Below are 20,133 nucleotides of genomic sequence, written 5' to 3' on the forward strand. Positions count from 1 at the left end.
GAGTTGCTAAGACTAGTTTTGAACTCTGGTTTTGATTCTCCTGCCTCAGCCTCCTGAGCCACTGGGCTTTCAGGCGTGTGCTACTGCGCCCAGCTTAGAATTCTTAATCATTCTGTGTGGCTGTATTTCTCACCATAATCAGGCAGAAAAACTTTATTAACTAAAGTAAAGATATACTATTTTACCTTTTAGCAGAGAATTTAAAGTACACCATTTGGAATGATTCTTATAATCAAACATTTAAAAATATATGTGGTTAAAATTGTTTTCCATGTGACCTAATCAATGACATACCAGTTTGTTTTTTTTGAGGAAATGGTTTGTTTTATAGTTACATGCTATTAGTAATCTTCAAATACAATCTCTATATCCTTTCAAATATTCAAACAACAAAATTTATATTTTTTCAATGCCAATGTTAAATCTAAGTACTCTTAAAAGAGCTGTATTCTGCTTATGTCATACTTATAAGATAAACACGTGGATTTTTCTTAAACACATTGTTTAGTATTTTTTTTTCTAATTTTACTTTTTTTATTAGCTACACATGACATTACAATGACCTTGGCAATTCATACATTTGAATCATTGGGGTATAATTTCTCATTTTTCTAACTGTACAGATTGCAGAATCACACTGGTCATAGTCACCTATATACATACAGCAATCATAATGTCTATTCTATTCTGCTGCCCTTCCTATCCCCCCTACTCCTCCCCTTCCCTCCCATCATTTCTCTCTATCCAATCTAATGTGACACACTTTTTTTTTCTTTTTCTCATCACAACATCATACATGTATTCTGTATAATGACGAGGGTCTCCTTCTATCTTCCCCTTCTCCCTCTTTTTCCCTCCCACCTCTCTTCCCTATTTAGTGGTAGTCTTCTTCTCATGCTCTTCCTCCCTATCCCATTTTGAGTCACCCCCCTTATATCAGAGAAGACATTCGGCATTTGTTTTTTAGGGATTGGCTAGCTTCACTTAGCATAATCTGCTCTAATGCCATCCATTTCCCTGCAAATGCCATGATCTTGTTATTTTTTAGTGCCAAGTAATATTCCATTGTGTATAAATGCCACATTTTTTAAAATCCATTCATCTATTGAAGGGCATCTAGGTTGGTTCCACATTCTAGCTATTGTGAATTGTGCTGCTATAAACATTGATGTGGCTGTGTCCCTGTAGTATGCTGTTTTTAGGTCTTTTGGGTAGAGTCCGAGAAGGGGAATAGCTGGATCAAATGTTGGTTCCATTCCCAGCTTTCCAAGGAATCTCCATTCTGCTTTCCAAATTGGCTGCACCAATTTGTAGTCCCACCAGCAATGTATGAGTGTACCTTTTCCCCCACATCCTCGCCAGCACTTATTGTTGTCTGACTTCGTAATGGCTGCCATTCTTATTGCAGTGAGATGGTATCTTAGAGTAGTTTTAATTTGCATTTTTCTGATTGCTAGAGATGATGAGCATTTTTTCATGTATTTGTTGGTTGATTGTATATCCTCTTCTGAGAAGTGTCTGTTCAAGTCCTTGGTCCATTTGTTGATTGAGTTATTTGTTTATTTGTTGTTTAACTTTTTTTTTAGTTTTTGTATAGCTCAAACTTCTCCCTGAGTTTCTGAAGGCTTAAATTCACAAGACCACCTACATGGTAATTTTATGACTATTTTCAAGAGGAAAAATGTACAAATACGCACACAGGAGTAAAATTAACTGTATTACCTATAAACTTTTAGGAGATAAAAATCTCTAAATATGATTTTAGTTACTTTCCTCTCCACTATCCCTTTGATCCCAATATAGGACATATCATATGCAGAGGGTTTTTTTTTCTTGTAATAATAGAGAACATAGGTGAAACAGAAAAGAGAGGAGAGTTGAAGAATAGAAGTCAGAGGAAGCTAAAATTCATAGATCTCCAAGAGGGTCAAGGTAACAGCACAGAAGGTGGCTGGCACAGCAGCATATAATTTTTATTTAGAAACAATCCAAACTTGTCTCACCCCCTCCCCAATCTGAAAGGTAGACAATACAACACTCTTATATAAGAAAATATGACATCCATTATCACCTAAATCCTAGGCTACAGGGCCAAGAACACCAACTCAAATGAGCAAGATCCAGGTCAAATTAAGACCATCTCATTGTGGACAACTGAATCACCTCAAGAGCAGACAGCAGGAGGGAAAACTGCAGTCATGTTTAAATGAGAATTTCCAATGGATTAATCTTATGCCTTGGTCAACCCCAGGAAAGCAGGGAAAACGGGTTAATACTATATTTTCATTAGGCTCACAGAAAACATGGCATATATAAGAGAAGACTGAGAATAAACCCCAAACTAAGGCATTTCAAAAGATTCCTTGCCTTCTTTTATTGAGAAATCAGAGATAATTTCTATTGCTGCATTACACTGGCAATTGAAAAAGGAAAACTTTACTTGGGGTCTTTTGACTACTTAAGAAAATATGTATTTTGCCTATTTTGAAAATTTCAGTAATAAAATGTATATTTTTCAATGCCAACATACTGGCAATATGAGGAGGGTTATATTTTGCTCATATGCCAGACTTGAAAAAGAGGCACATGGATTTTGATAAACATATTCTTTTAGTTTTTCTTTTTTCCCCATGGGTCATCAGGTCACACTTGATTTGCTAGTTTAAATCCACATGGCAATTTTCTCCCTTATATGGATCAGAAAGAATAAAGTTATGATATAGTGGGCTTATGTCAAGGGCCAGCAGTGTGCTAGGTGCTCAAGAGAGGTAGAAACATAGCTTCCTTTTGTCCTCAAGCAGCTCACTGTCTACCTATGCAGACATGACTACCTTGATAACACAGTGTTATTTTCCACCAGAAAAATATATACCTATTGGAGTCACCATGACAGCTTGTCTGGTAAGGACTCAAGCATTTAGAAATGCAATTTGACCACTACCCAGCCCATCCAGGACATCAAACAAAATTTCACAGCCTTTTCAATTTCCTAGGCAATTTAAAATATATTTCAAGTTTCCTTGACAGAAAATAGACTATAGATTAAAATGCATTTAGATCTTTGTCTATAATATGCTGATTATAAATTTCCTGAAAACTTTCTAGTCAGAAACACTGGCCTAGATCAAAAATACATAAAGCAGTTTTTAAAGGATATTTTGTGTGATAAATTAAATAATTTCCATTAGTTTTTCCTGCTAGGTTTTATTATGTGAAGAAAATATATGAAAATTTCTTTTTAATTTCTTAACACAATTGTAAGAGCAAATAATTTGTCAGTTACAAATCATTAGCTCAAAGACTTTTTTTTTTACAGATTTAAAATGAATGCAGGACCAGAAAATAAATATTTGAGGTTAAAAATATTTTATTTTAAAAATACTTAATTAGAATTGAAGTTATAAATGACACTTGACATTTCTTAAAAACTGTTTCCTAATGATTTCCTTAAATATTTTTAATATCACATTGGCTTATATTTGAAATAAAACTTCCTTATGTAGGTTAATTATTTCTGAATCTCTTTCTATAATTATAAGTAACATGAGTTCCTCAACAGACTTCAGAAATGGCACCATGGCAGCTGACCTTTGTTTCAGTGTGACACTGAGCTATGTGAAAAATTAACTTCACCACTATATTTAGATGGGTTTAGTTAAGTATAGAATTTGATTTTCTTTGGAAAAAGTATGTAAAGTGTTTCTGATGTTGTGATAAAATACATGCAGCCACATAAAAACCCACTCTATTTTTTGGTTCATGCATGACTCCACTTAACTACTAAGTTTTTTTTATGATACCATATGACTTTAATATTAGTCTGACCAACAATTAATGTGTTTCCATCATTAGCTTAGAAATATTATACAAAGGGACCATCTTCTAACAAGTTGTAGGCAAATATATTTATTTTTTAATTATTTATTTTGAAAGTTATGATAAAAATACTTACTGAAAATACTTTTTGAATTATTATAGTTTCATAAAACAAAAGTTGTTTTCCAAGTTAGCTAAGTTTAAATTTCTAGAAGTTTCCCTTTGTCTTTTATTTACTTTTTAAAACAGAATTCAACTTATGTATCATAAAATAAGTTCTAAAGCTATAAATTATCATTATTTATTATTAATGCAATGATTATGGCTAATGGCAATTTTTTTCTTTTCCTTGAATACTCGTATCCTATTACAAAAGCACACTTCTATTATTTTGCTATAGAAATTTCTTACATTTTGAAGGTTATATTTTTATATTCTGATTATTTTATAAACTGCCATGGAATAGATGAGAAAGTTACCTATTTCTCAGTAATATTTAACAAAATTAAATCATTAGTACTCCATTATTTAAAATCTACCTTTATAGCTTAAAAAAAAGTATCAGGAGGATATATCATACTGGACATATTATCTGCCAAATGAATGAAAAAATAAGATATTTAATAGTATTAGTCATTAGAAGCATATTGAAAATAAAATGAATCTGATATGTAAATGCTAACACACAATAAGGGGGAGAGAGGGAAGAAGAGAAGTTAGATTAGACAGAGGGGATTAGATAGAGGGGAATGGAGGGAAATGGGGGATGAGTATAGGAAAGACAGTAGAATAAATCACCCATAACTTTCCTAGTTCATAATATGAATACACCACCAGTAAAATCCACAACATGTACAACCACAAGAATGGGATCCTAATCAGAATAAGTTATACTCCATGTATATATGTCAAAATACACTCTACGTCATGTATATCTAAAAAGAATTTTTAAAAATAAAGAAAATGATAAGCAGTAAAGGCCCATTTATCTGGAAACTTCACTCATCTATATTACAGAACCAAGGAATAGGTAATTAATGAAGTGTTTAGTGAATTAATACTCAAATAGATCGTGTACATGCTACTACAAAGGAATGGGCAGAGGAAATTAAGAAAGCACTATTTGAAGAAGTAGATTTTTAAACATTTTGGCATTTTCTAGTTCTTCTACAATGTCATTACAATCATAGACTACCATGCCCTGGAAGAGAAATCTAAACAATAGTTAATCCAGTAAAATGTAAAATAAATTTGCTAGGCACTAGTAATTTATATGGTTCTTTCAAGAAACTTACAGTACAACTGGAAAGTTAGGGGAAAATATATATACATATATAAATGACTAAAGTGTTGCATACTAGGTTTCAACGATGTGATACAGCAATATGTAGCCGGGGTTCACTAGGAGAATCCAGAAGAGGAAATATGATATATACTAAGCTTGTATATACACATAACATGTAACATACACATGTTATGTGTATATCTCACATAACAGGCAGAACATTTTGACTAGAATTGAGGGACTCTGAAATGATAATGGGAAAATAAGTAACTAACACAAGCATAGCAAACTCACAGGTGCAGGCAACAACAGAATGTTCTAAGTCACTTGGTCTTGATGTTGGGGGCAAGAAAATCTCTTCTGGGAACTGTGAGGACTGCAGAGGCCATACTGTACAAAGTGGAAAGTTATATTGCTTCAAGAGATCACTGACAGGCCTTCCAATATTTCAGAAAAAAAGTATAAAATTCAATGTTTTAAAATGTCATATTTTTTGGTTTTTAAATGTTAGCAGATAAATGTTTTTAACACCACACTGAGAGCTAAAACATATTTACAGCCAATCTTGCTTGTGGACCTCAGGCTTGCAATTCTTATTTGGCAAGATGAATTCCATGATGAGAGATCTGAGTTTTATCCTATGGTCACTGACTTAAAGAGTTAATATTAATTTCAATTTTTTCTTAGCTTTAAAACCTCTGAACACTCTACTATGTAACATGTAAAACACTCTGCACACTGCCAAATAATTTCACATTAGCCTTGATTATTTCTCTTACAAGCCAATTACATTCATTTAACTGTAGAGTGACTTACAAGTTTCAGCTGAAAAAACATTCAAAAATGATACTAATAAAATAGTGTTGAGAAAGCAGTACCTAAGAGAATGCTGACATTATGTGTCTATGACACAATTCACTAGAAACATATATAATCAGTGGAGCTCTACATCTTAACATATGTGCCATAATCTACTAAAAATGAGAAGTTCTTGCCCTTTTAAAGATTTTTCCATAATTAGCAACTTTCCAAAGGCTAATACTATACTTTCTTTTATTACCAAACAACACTCAAAATACATATAACAAAGTGCTACTTCTACCAATCACTGTAAGCCTTTAACTCTCCAAAAACAATAGTTATGCATTAAAAGCCTAAGTGTGAGTGTTTTAATAAGCTTAGAGAAAGCAAAGATAATTAGTATCAGAGACTTGTTGATTTGTTTTGATAGTATTATAGACAGCATTATAATTCAAAGGTAATTCCTGGAAAATTCTTGGTACATAATTATGACATAAAATACAGAACTATGAAGACTGCTTAATCACATACTCTGGAATAATATCCTTGATGAATGTCATCAGTGAAGTAGAAAAGAAATAAGAAAAAAGCAACTTTTCTATTACTTAATTTGCTCTGGCTCTTGGGGATCCCTAACCTGAACCATCTCCTCTGTGGCCTCCAGGTATGGTGGGGCACTATGCTATGTGACTTGGACACCTCAAACCTATCAGCAAAGCTGACAAAGAAACCAATTCAAAGCACGGCTCACTTTTCATAGAAAATAATTGATAGTTAAATTAAATAACTCATCTTCATTTAAAAATGTGTTAACACAAAGTGTGAGTGCATTCAGTATATACTTCTTTCTTTTTCTTTGTGTGTGTGTGCATATTTCAGAGGATGCTGGAGATGGAACTCCAGAGGCTCACACATACTAGGCAACACAGTCAGTCTACCACTGAGCTACATTCCAAGTCCAGGAAACAGTCCAAAGACTTTCTATAAAGAATTTTTAAACTGCATGGGAACTGTTCAAAATCAAGACTATAATTTTCATACTAGAGTCTTATCAATAAAAACTAGGGAGAAACTCAGAGGCTCTCCATCCCTATCACAGTCTGATGAAAGCCCTTATTGCCTCCAACATTCCCATTTCTGGAGTCCTACCCCATATCCTATCAGACATATGAAAAATACTCACATCCAGTGTTAAATATTGATAAGAAACCAAATTGCAAATAATTGTTCTTTTAAAAGTTTTTCCATTTCTTTTGAGCCCACTCAAAATGGGTCTCTGTCCTTATCCCTCCATCAACAACTGGAATTACCTCCAGGTTGCTAAATCCAACAAGCAACTCACAATCCTCATCCAGTACTGAATCTCTTAGCACCATGTGATACCACTGATTCACTCTCTTCTCCTGGAGACATTTTCTTTTCTTGTCTTTGGGGTCATTTTTCTAATTTCCTTCCTGTCTCTCTCATTTCTCCTTCTAAACTCACCATCTAGACAAAGCATCTAGGTTTAACCCAGTACATCATTATGATAGAAAAATATCTCTTAGTCTATCTGTTCTATGGTGTAAGTCAATGGAATTATCAATATATTCCAATAATTAAACACTGTTACTCAAGGAATAGAGACATTTAACTGGATCCACGATGTTGAAATATGTGCATAATTCCTTAGGCTTAAAATAATTTCTTATTTTATTTGTGGTATTTCTTCTCTTCTCTACAAACTGCAGATACTTGATTTGCTCCAAGGCTTGGTCTATGGGCCTCCTTCTCTGTCTACATATATTCCTCAAATTACCCCAACCAAATTCTGTTGGCAACTTCCAAACTTGTATCTCCAAACTGGGCCTCTCCAGTAAACTCCAGATTCTATAGCCAACAACCTCTCCAACTTCTCTACTTGGAAGTCAAACACAAAATATTCAAAACAGGTCTTGGTTATCTTCTCCATCCCAGTTACTAGCAACTCCAAAATTACGCAAAATGCTTTTATGTTATCTTTATAGTCTGATCTCTCTCATGATCTCCCTCACACTCCTGAAACAACTGGTCAAGAAATTCTGCTGGCTCTTCTTTTTGGCCATCTCTCAACATCTCCTCCTCTACTATTGGTATCTTTCAAATGGATTTTGGCAATAGATACTAATTCGTATCCCTGTTTCTACCCTTGACCACCCTTCCATTTTTCTATTCTCAACATAGCAGCCAGTGATTCTATGAAATGCAAATCATATCATTTCACTCCTCTGCTTAAAACCCTCCAATGGCTCCCCGTCCTTAAAATGATCCAGGCAGGCCCTACCCCATGAAGTCTCCAAAGTTCTCTGATGTCATCTACTCCTATGCTCCTGGCTCTCTGTGAACCACAGCTGTGGCCTTCTCACACCAGGCACAGTCCTCCCAAGGCCTTCACTAGTCCCTCTGCTGAACGCTCTTCACTCAGGGATCTCTGGGTGGCTCCTGTCCTCATTCAAGTTATCTTCTCAGTGAGGACTACCTTGACCACATTACAGAAAATCCCTGACTTAGGATGGTTCTATTATGATTTTTCAACTTTACCACGGTATGAAATTGATATGTACTCAATAGAAACTGTGCTGTGAATTTTGAAATTTAATATTTCTCAGTATAGTGAATGGGCAGTATAATATTCTCGCATGATGCTGAGTACTGGCAATGAATCACAGCTTCCAGCCAGCACTTGATCACTGGGGCAAACATTGATAATCGTTAGTCTACTATGTTGCTAACCTATGATATTCAGTAGACTAAGTGTATTGAATGCATTTTCAACTCACAATATTCTCAAAATTATTGGGACAAAAATCCCATCTTAAGTAAAGGAGCATCTGGAATCCAAATTGCAAAGACCTCCCCTACCCCAGGCCAGTTAATGCCCTTAGCCTACTCCACCCCACGCATATGCATTACCTTCTAAAACACAATAAAATTTACTTTGTTATGTTTGTTATTTGTCTCAGAATATAAGATCCACAGAGGCACAGTTTTTTTTCTTTTTTTCACTCACTGCCCTGTCTCTGGGGCCTAGAATTTTTTATAGACTGGCATATCCTGAGCATATGTTATGTTGAATAAATAAACAAAGTAATTTAAACATTTAATAATTTCAATTTCTTGGTTTTCTTGTTGCTCCTAGAAAGTTCCTGAAGATAGATCTCAGTCAGACTTCATGACCCTAAATAAACCCAGAACCCTAAGGAACTGGGGACATCTTATGCTTGGCCATCATTGACTTTGCTACCTAAAATCCAGGAGTCAATTTAACACTTACCTGGAAATGTCTAATACCTTTCCATACATTTTGTTCCCTAACTCCAGATATAAAATACTTTGACAGGCATTGCTGAAAGTGTTCATTATAGTCTTGAATACTTGAAGAAGACAAAACCTATGTTTTGATGGACTTAGTGAACCTTTTTAAAGTGTTAAGTTAGAGTACTAAGTTCAAGATTTTACACAAACAATGCAGATGTGGAAAAGGGTTATATGGGGACGGTCCTCCCTTTAATGAACAGAGTAGAATGATAAAGCATGATTCATCTAGAGGATCCTATGTCTATTTGGCTGAGCTTGTAATTATGATATTTAGATGTAAGTGTGTCTTTCTAACATGCTTAAGTTCCTTTTTCTTAAATGCTCCCTTTGAAACTTTCGACTATTAATTTTCTTTGAATGAATGGTTTAAAATCTTAAACTCTGAGCCTCATAACAAAAATCATAAAGGATTTGACTCACATTATATAAACTGTCAATATTGGCAGGGAAGTGGGAGGAATAAACAACTGCCCCACAACGATAGCTGCTTTTTTTAAAAGGACCCACATGAAACTACAGAGTACATGAGCAGAAGACCTGGGTCACCAGTACTCTTTAAGTTTAAAAGTACTTTACACAACATTAATCACCACAAAGAGAATTTAAATCTGTGGATTTGCTTGTTGGCATCTGCAAAAAAACAATTATCTAGCAGGCAGAAGCCAGGGGGACCAAGATGGCTGGGAATTAGGAAAAAAATAACTCGATCAATTAGTGATGAGGGACAGGCCAGCTGTTCCTTATACAGCAATATAATAATTTCCAACATATGTAACTGAGAAAACTAGGTTTTTTTCCCCTGCTTAATGTCATGAATAAATAAATACACACACACATACACATACACACAGACACATACATACACACACACACACACACACACACACCCATGAATTTCCAATAAACAAAGGCTCAGAGACTTCTAAAAATACACAAATCTTTCTATATATAATTTCTTTTTGTCTTATATAATAATAGCCAATATTTATTGACTTTTTACTATGTGGCAAAGACCAGGCCAGTTATTTTATGTGTACCATTTCATTTAATAATCTAAACAACTCTGTAGCGTAGTTACTATTATTACCCATGATTTTACAGATTAAGAAAGAAGTTCAGAGAGTTGAAGTAATTTTCCCAAAGTTATATAATAATAGAGAATAAAAGAACTGGATTTGGACCCCAGAAGACTGATCTCAAAGATCTCTTTACTTTCTTGCCTCTCTTCTATGTTCAAGATGTAATATACCTTTATAATTCACTGAGCAACCTATCCAAGTGGATCTATGATCAGCATGTTTAAAAGAAAAAAATCTGGGCTGGGGATGTGGCTCAAGCAGTAACGCGCTCACCTGGCACACGTGGGGCAATGGGTTTGATCCTCAGCACCACATAAAAATAAAATAAAGATGTTGTGTCCACCGAAAACTGAAAAATAAATATTAAAAAATTCTCTCTCTCTCTTTAAAAAAAAGAAAAAAATCTAAGATTATACATGCTAAATTCTGCTGTTGTAAGCAGTATCTCATCCAAGCAGGATATATTTACAACAAACTTATAAAACATCTATAATTTTATACTTTTTTCACCTTTTAACGATCCTAAGCTAAAAGGCTGACCCTTTTCTTGAATAATGAAATCTCCTTTATTCTTTAGGTAAACATGAAATAAAATATCTGTACAAATAGTCATCCTTTGCAAACACTTTGTTTTCTCTATTCGATCTCTTAGTGAAATCATAATCCTATGTTTTATATTAAGTGCTTTCTGGGGACTACCACAGACTTTAACATCAGAATTTCACTGCTATTTTGGGTAAAGACTGGATGTTTCCATGAGTATTTAAGAAAAGATAACTTCATTGGGAGGGGATGGTGTAGAGTAAGCAAAGAACTTTGTAGAGGGGAGAAGCATAAACACAGGAGGAATGCAAAAAATGAATCTTCTTTGCAGCTTTTTTCTTTTTTTAAAGAACGGACTATTCTGAAAAAAATTTTGGAAGTTACTTTGTTAATCTTAAGACTGTGCTCTCCTTCCAACCTAAGAGCCATCAAAAGGTTACCCAACAATATTAGCCCCAAACTACCCAAATGTTCATCAGCTGAATGGATAAATAAATTGGGTATATTCATCCACAGAAATAAAAAAAAAATTGTTGCTATTTTTATCAATTTGGACATATTACATGGCATTATATTGAGCTAAAGAAGATACCAAAAACAACATCTTATGTTTGATTGAATTTAAATTCAGTCCAAGAACAGATTAACCTATGACATTAGCAGTCAGAATAGTGGTTAACCTCGGGACAAGGACTATGACCATACAGAGAGGTTTTTTGTTCCTTGACTTGGATGCTAGCTACCCAAATGTGATCACTTTGTGCTGTATGCTTCTGATTTGTGTATTTTTCTGGCTATATGTAATAATTCAAGAACAAATTTGAAGAAATAAAACAAGGAGTACCCACCCCCACAAAAGAAGAAGACGACGACAACGACAACATCTACTGAAATGATATACCACAAGTGTATCGTTTAATGTGACCAGAAAGAGAACCACCTAGAAAGCTCAGTGTGCATCTTCAATGCATTTCCTAAAATCTTCTTCCAGAATTCATTCTTACAATGAATTCTCTCACATAAAACTATGGCTATCAATTAATATAAGGTGTTGCTTTATATAAAATTTTTTAAAAAAACAGAAAAACATCTGAAAATACCTGGAATACTAAGGGTCTAAAAATCATCCAAACTATCACCACATTAATGCAAGGACCTCAATAATGACCCAATCTCTACCAAGTGTCCTGCAGTACAGATTGAACTCTACTGATAAGGCCACAGGTGGGGAAAGACATTCAAGAAAATGCTATACAACTCAAAAGAATGTTCAGAAAAGCACTGCCTTCTCCTTAGGACTACAGTGGGTTCATCTGGGAATTTTTTTTATAAGATTTTTATCTTGATGAGGTAATATGACCAATTGTCAGATCAATGAATTCTTTGCCATTCTCAGTATTCTGTAATCCCTCTTTGATCAATATGGTATACTGCATGATTGCTCAATATGATTCATATAAAAAGTGATAGTATGCAAACTTGCATCAGAAGTAATTATACACTAAATTACATAAGATAATGAGAAATACAGATTGCTAATCTCAAAACTTTATAATAACTTCAGCTATTACTGCTTATAGAGTCCCTTTGGTCCCACAGCATAGGAGGGAGGCATTGGTAGCTTCCCCAAATGCTGGGGGACTAATTAAATATTTGTATTTGTTTCATCATTAGCTCTTAGACAAAATCTGTTCCCAATCTTTGAAACAGGAACTGGCTTTTGGTGGAGGTAGGGGACAGTAATAAGCACCCAGAGTCCGCACATTATTTAACATCAAACTAGTGATTCAACACAACACTAAGGGAGACAAGGCTTCCAAGGCAAATATCAACCAGAAGACCTATTCCATGCTTATAGGCAGCTCAATTCCAATCATTTAGTCCTTTTTCCTCAACTAAAGATCTCAATCTTTAATTCCCAAATCTAAATTAAAAGTTCTTCCTACCTCAGCCTTGTTTTAAATACTTATCCTTCTAAGTTTAAATTTTCCTTGCAACTCAATGCCCAGTATTCTACTTCTTCCTTCCTCTCAAATTATCTCGTTAGCTTGTTTTTACTTATTTTTATAGCCCCCCCACCAAAGTCTCTACCCCAGGATAAGGTACAATTCAAAAAGACTACCCCCTACATTGAAGTTTAACCACAGAGGCCAACAATACCATTTTCCTTGCTTAGGTTTAGGAAGGATATATTTTAACTAAAAGTTCACTTATCATAAATTCCTTCCCTAAATTTTTCCTATTCTTCCTTCTGTTTTACACACAATCACAATGTAGCAAACTCTCAAAATGTGTAATTATATATATAATCATACAAAGACTTCCTAAAAATATATAATTGTAAGTATGCCACAAATACCATTTAAAATTCCAGTGTTAGGGATACAGATTAAAAAATACACTGAAGTTTCCTTATAAGTTGTGTTTGTTGTTTGTTGTCAGGGGTAAGAAGGCCACAGAGGATTGAGGATCTTCATACAAGAACTAATTGCTTCACCTGAAATTACAAACTATACTGCAGCAGAATTCCATTGAAGACTAAGACTTTTTTTGTCCTGTAAAAGGAAAAAGTTGAAATTGCACAAATAAAAAATAAAGTCACTATACCTTGCCCATAAGGATACAAAATACTAAATAACTCATTTTCCCACTTGAGAAATAGGCTTCATATACCAAACTAGAGCATTATGAAGTACGTATTAAAGAATAATAAAAAAAATGCATCTCCACTTTCTACCTTTTAAAGACTTAAAACCATGATAAAATTATTTTTAGAGAATGCCCATGAAATTTGTACTCAATTCAGAATACAACCTAAGGGATAATTTGTGAATGCCATCTGGGATCCAGGCAGCCTCATCAACAAAAAGAAAACTTGTTGAGATCATCCAAATTTAAAATTCACATACATTTTTACATCTGGATTGAATTAATCTTTTCTTGGTACTGGCTTTCATGTAATAAAATAATTGTTTGCAGGTTTTATTAAAAAAACACATCTTTAGAAATCAAAATGTGCAATATCCAAGTTGAAAACTACAAAGAATTCCTTTATCAAAAAAAAGTTAGTTGTGAGACAGGATTCATTTGTACTAAACTCTAAAACTGACAGCTCAGTCAAAAACAATTCTGTTTGAAACTCTCATTCCAAGTATCTGCCACAAAAGGGTACACAGTCTATTATGTCATAAGTTCTGAAATCCAAAAGCCTTATAAACATAGTTAAAGGTGGAAACACGATCCAGAATCTAGAAAAAGCTCTATAACACCTCTAATTCAGCTAGCCCAGTCTAATGATAGTTTTTAAGGAACTTGTAGCTAAAAACTGTTACCTGGCACAGTGGCATTTGTTTTTAAAAGCAGTGTCTGTATCCTAGCCCATGTCATTTTCAGGCTTTTTTCTGTAGAACCAGGGGCATCTTAAATCTGCAAGTTCAAATTGTGTACTTACCCCTGATACCCACCAAAAGGAGGGTATATAGAGAAAGATTTCCTGTCCCCCAAAATGTTTTGAGCACTGCAAGAACTGCTGATTACTGTGGCCCATTAATGTCAGATCTCAGGGATTCTTACAAGCAATTCAAAGGGGGATATGGGGGGCGTGGGGTAAGTTCATATTACAGCCAGTCTGCTTTCTGAAGAAGATATCCTGCAGATAACCTGATATGAGATATCCCCTCAGGGACCCTATATATCTAATAATCCTACCAAAGGTCCACTTTAATATGAAATATGAATCCAATATGTTTACAAACATACTGAAAAGGCATTCAAATGTCAGTTGTCTCATATTGTGAAGTGTTTTCTTTTTTAACATAAACCTTTTATTTCCCAAAACTACAAGGAAAATGATTAGGTGCTACAAGTTTTATACTACAGAGGACAAAAGCAAAGGCATCTGTTTTCCTGCCTTTTTCTGGTCTTCTCCCCTCCCCCACTCTACATCCTGCAGACCATTTGTAGGTCTCCGTTGTTAAAATTTATTTCTACAGTAGTCTTATAATGCTCTAGATGCTGAAAAACTTCTTATATTTTAACATTGCTTGGCTTAAATTTATGCTCTGCTCTTAGGAAGGAAACCCAAAAGCCTTTTTAATGACAGATGTATTACGGAAAATTTTCCCCACAAAGTTCTGATGCTGTGAAATATCAACTCCCTGAAATCACAGAAAGGAAATGACTTACATTCTTGGAAAATGAAGCCACTAGCAGCTTTCTCCAACAGCATTTTCTAATCCCCAAACTACACCCTGTGGCAAATGGGAGTATTTCGTACAAAAATTACATTTAAATAGATGTTATAAAACCAATTAACAAATATCACCGGGTCCTTGAGAAGAGAAGGAATCATGCATAGAAAATACAGCAAGAAATACTTTTTCCTCTACATTTAGAAGTGCAAGAGCACAGACTTTCAGTCAAAAGCAACCTGAGAATTGTTAAGTTTTTCTACCCTGCTGTGAGTAATGCACAACTCCTGAGGAAAATACTGGCAAAACAGATTCTTTGCTAAAATAAAAACAAAAACGAAAAAGGGTAGAAGGGAGTCAATGACCTAATATTTCTTTAGGCACTAGCTACACAACTGTACGGCCCCCAAATTTTGCAAGCTTTCATTTCAACTTTAAAATATATTAGTTTGACAGTTTTCCATCTATTCATATCTTAGAAAATGCCCCACTATTAGGCTATGCCATCCCGGGACTCGAGGTGTTGTTTTAATTGTTTTAATCCTTGTGGACCTCCCACGGGTGGCCCCAGGTGTCCATACCTGACAGTGCCTGACCGGACAGCCCGGAGGGTCAACTGGTGGTCTTCTTTGCCTGACGCCCGGCCTATGGGCCGCAAACTCCCCCAGAATCCCAAATTCTGCAGGCCGCGCCCCCAACTCGTATATCCCCGAGATCCCCTTCAGGCGCCCAGGAGCTCCATCCTGGAGTTGGGTTTCCCCAACTAGGCACTTTCAGGGTCAACGGAGCAGACGCTGCGCCCCGGTCCTTTCCCGAAGCCGGGCTGCCCGGCCTCCAGGCGCACACAACAGGCGGCACCGCACAGCCCCCAGGAATGCGGGCTCAGATGCTGGTCCCCTTCACAGCGACGGAGAGAGCCCTAGAACAGAGCGTCGGAGACACCACCGAGCCCTGCAACCTCCGGAGCCCAGTGATCCGGGGGACGAGGCACGGCGCACGGAGCCCAGGAACGCAGCCCGCAGTCGCGACCGGCCTCCCGCCCTCCGCAGAGGCGGCCCGGGAGCTCCGCGCCTCCCCCGCTGCCAGGCTCTGCTGCCCCGGGGCCCCGTCCTCCCGCCCCGGCGTGGGCGAGCTCCGACTCGCCGAGGCGACCTGCTCGCCCGGTGCCCGACGCCTAGACCCGAGGGAGCTAGAAGAAGAAGAAAGACACGGAGAGGGGGACACTGCCTTCGCCGGGACTGGTGACTTCGAGAAACCCTCCCGAAACCCGTCCAGTCGGCGGCGGCCACAGTGCGGCCGACACGGGACTCAGCCGGCGGCCGGGGCGCGGTGACCAGGCGAGGGGTTGGACTAGGAGGCCCCAGGCTCAGGGTTCCTACTCTTACCTCTAGAAAGTCCCGAGCGCCAGGCGTCGGACCCTCCTCAGCTCTCGGATTCTTCCTGCCGGCGCCGAGCCTGCCCGCTCCTTTCGGCCCCTAGGCTCGGGCTGCTAGACGAGCGCTGAGCCCCCGCCCCGCCCCGCCCCACCTCGCCTCCCGGCCCGCCCCCCATGGCTCCGCCCCGTCCCGCCCCCGAGGCTCAGTCCCTAGCCCGCCCGAGGTGGTGGCGGAGGCTGAGGAGCCGCCGGAGTCCCGGCGCAGGGCTCGCCACCGCACGTGGAGCGCCCTGCCCGCCCCGCCTCGGACCCAACCAAGCGTACTCCGGAGGGGTACCGCGAGCCTGGAAGGGGAGAAAGGCGCGGGAACCGCCCCTCACAGGCCCTGAGGAGCGAAACGAACCTCAGGCGGACGCCGTGGTGTGGACCGTGGCGATGGAAGCTTTCCCTAGTGCGAGGCAGACCGAGGCGCGAGGGAACCCTGTCGGAACTCCCCCTTCTGGCCAAATGGCCTTCTCCGCGGCTCAGCCCCCCGCTCCCCCGGGATGCTCCCTCCCAAGCAGAGTCGGCTGGCGGGGGCGGCTGTTTGGCCTGAGCTTCGTTTTACTAATTCAGAACAAACGGAGGGGAGGCCACTCGGAAAGGAGGCGGTCCCTACCGGAGGAGGCTTCGTGACTCCTCGATTCCCTCCAACCTTTCAGTCCCGCACCCACCTGCCCACCCACCTCTTGGGATACCATGCCCTCAGGTTTTATACTGGATGGAGGGGGTGCTGCCAAGGAAGCCAGGCCTCCCCCCCCCCTCTCTCTGCTTCTCCAGTTTTCCAGGTAGACACAGCTTCTGCTGTTTGGGGCGTATGTTACCCCTAGAAATTATTCTTGCCCCCTCTCATTGGTGGCTGGCTGGGTGGCGAGTGATAGAAAGGGACCGTGGACAATGCTTTTATAGCACTAAGAATGGAGCCAGGATTTGGGGGTTTCTTTGTCACCTTTAGTTGTTAGGTCTAAGGGAGGAGCGAGTTTCTAGGGACAGAGGAAGAGGCCCAAACTCCTTCTGGCTCCTAGAAACTCCAATCACCTAGGTATTCCCTTGACTTTGCTTACCCTGTGACCCCTGGCCTGTGGTGACAGAAATACCCCAGTGGTCCTTCACAAAAGGAATGATTCAGAGGGTTCCTCGTGTCTGTTTTTGACAAGAAAGCGGAGGAGAACTTGAGAAAGGACACCAGCCAACATCTGATAGATGGCTGACAAAAGCCAACTTTAAAATTGTCCTCTGCTTTCGATCCAAACAAATGTGTAAAGCTAAGCTATTATTGATTCAAAATGTGCCTGTCCCTTGTGCCTTGTTTGCATAGCAAAAGAAATTCATCTTTGTGTTCTTTACAACTGGAGTTCACTTGGAATACTTGTCTTATTCACAGCTCTGAGAACTTGACACTAAAACTGCATATTAGGAGCTGTGATCTTTCGTGTTTTTCACAATTGATAATATCTTCAGAACTCATTTCTTGTAAAACTGGACAGTTTCTAGAGATTGAATTTATGGTGTAAAATCACAACTTTATGAAAAGGAGAATAAGTATGTTTTCAATCCCTGCCTTTTAAAATTAGTTGTACTTAATTGGTATACTAAAATAAAATACTGGTTAACAGTGGTAGATCACAATATAGTCACTTAAAGTGGAAGATTAAACTTTTTCTCTCAATTTTATTTTTATATGCCTTCAGAGTATGTGCATATTGAATACCTACTTGGTAAGGTCTTTAATTTGATGTCTAATGAGATAATCCAGCACTTTATGTATATGATAAACGAGGTAAATGAGAAATATATTATTATTTTGGAGAACAGTTCCTAAATCTAATTTATTTTCAAGCTTCATGCATGGAAACCTAGTAGATAAAAAACAACATATTGTTAGGTTGTGAAACATTGCTGCTAATATAAAATAATTAGGCAAACCAAAGAGCAAAATATTTTAAACAGCTTTTTAAAAAACATGTGTTTAAGATTGGGTTTATTGTCTAGGATTAGGTTGTAACAAAATTTACTACATGAATATTTTTTGAATTGTAATGATCATTTTAACAGTGTCGAGTGCCGCAATAAGTATAGACTCTTATATAATACATTTGTAAACTGTGTACTTTAAACTTTTAAATCAAGCCATGCATAATGGCACAGTCCTGTAATCCCAGACTCCAGAGGCTGAGGCAAGAAGATCACAAGTTGGAGGCCAGCCTGGGAAATTTAGCAAGAGCGTGTTTCAAAATAAAAAATGGGCTGGAGAATGTAGCTCATGGTAGAGCATCCCTGGGTTCAATCCGCAATTAAATAAATAAATACACACATACATATATATACATTACATACTTTTCAGATAAGTTTCATAAGCCTGTGCAACATCAAATAATTTTGAAAGCATTAATCTGAAAACAATACACAGTCCACTAATAATAGAAAAAGAGCAAAGAAAGAATGGATGGTTTTAGATACTTCTTATCTCAGGAAGTATTCTTTTGTGCTTATCATAAGAATGAATTCAATTTTGTGGATAATTCAGCTATATTACTCTTTTTGATGTTGGGAGATAGTTTTATTTTCACTGATTTTCACTGATATAATTAAATGTTTTCCTAAATATGGGACATTGCCTACCAGTGAAACATCATCCTGAACATCTGAAATTATTACTTTTTCCAAAAAATGTATTTAAAAATAGCACAACTTGATTATCCAGGGACAAAATTTGTTCTATATAGCATGTAAAAGTTTACAGGAGGCACACTTAAATATCAACACAACTCTATATTTTATCTTTTGTTTTTCTTAGGGAAAAGTTATTCATCCCATGGGTATATTGAGTATACCTATAAAACAGGCACAGTGCTAGACCCAGAGTTCAAAAACAAAAATATTCTGGAATCTTATAGCAGATTGGAGAAATTAGCATGCACATGAATAGTTAAAGCATCCTTAAAGCTTGCTAATGTAGAGAGATGCAAGAGGAATAGCAGAAAGCCTAGGACCTGCAGGGACAGCATCAGACATCTCTTGAGATAGTAAAGATGAACAGAAGTTTGCTTGGAAACAGGTCCATTGATGCAGCGCCTCTCAAGCTGGTCAGCATGTTGGAATCATATGAGAATTTTCAAAAACTATGAATGTGTGTGTCCCAGGCACACCATTTAATTTTTCTAGAATATGACATGAGCTTTGGATTGTTTTAAATATCCTCAGATTATTTTAAGTTTAGACAGGTAGATGTCACAGAATTAGCAAGCACAGAGGCATGCTTTTAAAGCACAATGACCTTATAGCCTACCATTGTAATTAAAAAGACTTAAACTTTGGTAGGTGATATTTAAACTTTTTGGTGTAAGGAACATAGTTATGTAGAAAATGAATAGATAGTAACTGCTATAATTTATAATTTTTATATAATTTATAATTTACATTTCTTCTTTTTTTACATTTGAATCAGATGGGATATAATTTTCTCATTTTTCTGAGTGTACAGGTTGCAGAATCACATTGGTCATGCAGTCACATATATACACACAACAATAATAATGTCTATTTCATTCCATTATTCTTCCTTTCCCTCATCCCTTTCCCTCATCTCTTCCCCTCCCTTCCCCTCACTTCTCTTTACCCAATCTAAGATGATGCTATTCTTTTTTTTTTCCTCACATCTTCATACAT

The 20,133-nt window shown here is 37.3% G+C and overlaps 1 protein-coding gene across 3 annotated transcripts in view; it reads right to left on the bottom strand.

The window, feature by feature from the left end:
- Positions 1-16,851, bottom strand: part of Frmd6 (FERM domain containing 6) — an 85,753-nt gene extending 68,902 nt beyond the window's left edge. For 2 of the 3 annotated variants that reach the window (XM_021724848.3, XM_005322854.5), the window contains exon 1: positions 16,436-16,555. The gene's annotated coding sequence lies outside the window, so the exon portion shown is untranslated. Of the gene's footprint in view, positions 1-16,435; positions 16,556-16,828 lie in introns of those variants that run through there. The other variant, XM_021724847.3, reaches the window with a different exon arrangement.
- Positions 16,852-20,133: the final 3,282 nt, after the last annotated feature.

The sequence above is a fragment of the Ictidomys tridecemlineatus genome, chromosome 5 (assembly GCF_052094955.1).
Source record: "Ictidomys tridecemlineatus isolate mIctTri1 chromosome 5, mIctTri1.hap1, whole genome shotgun sequence".
In the NCBI taxonomy this organism is placed as follows: Eukaryota; Metazoa; Chordata; class Mammalia; order Rodentia; family Sciuridae; genus Ictidomys; species Ictidomys tridecemlineatus.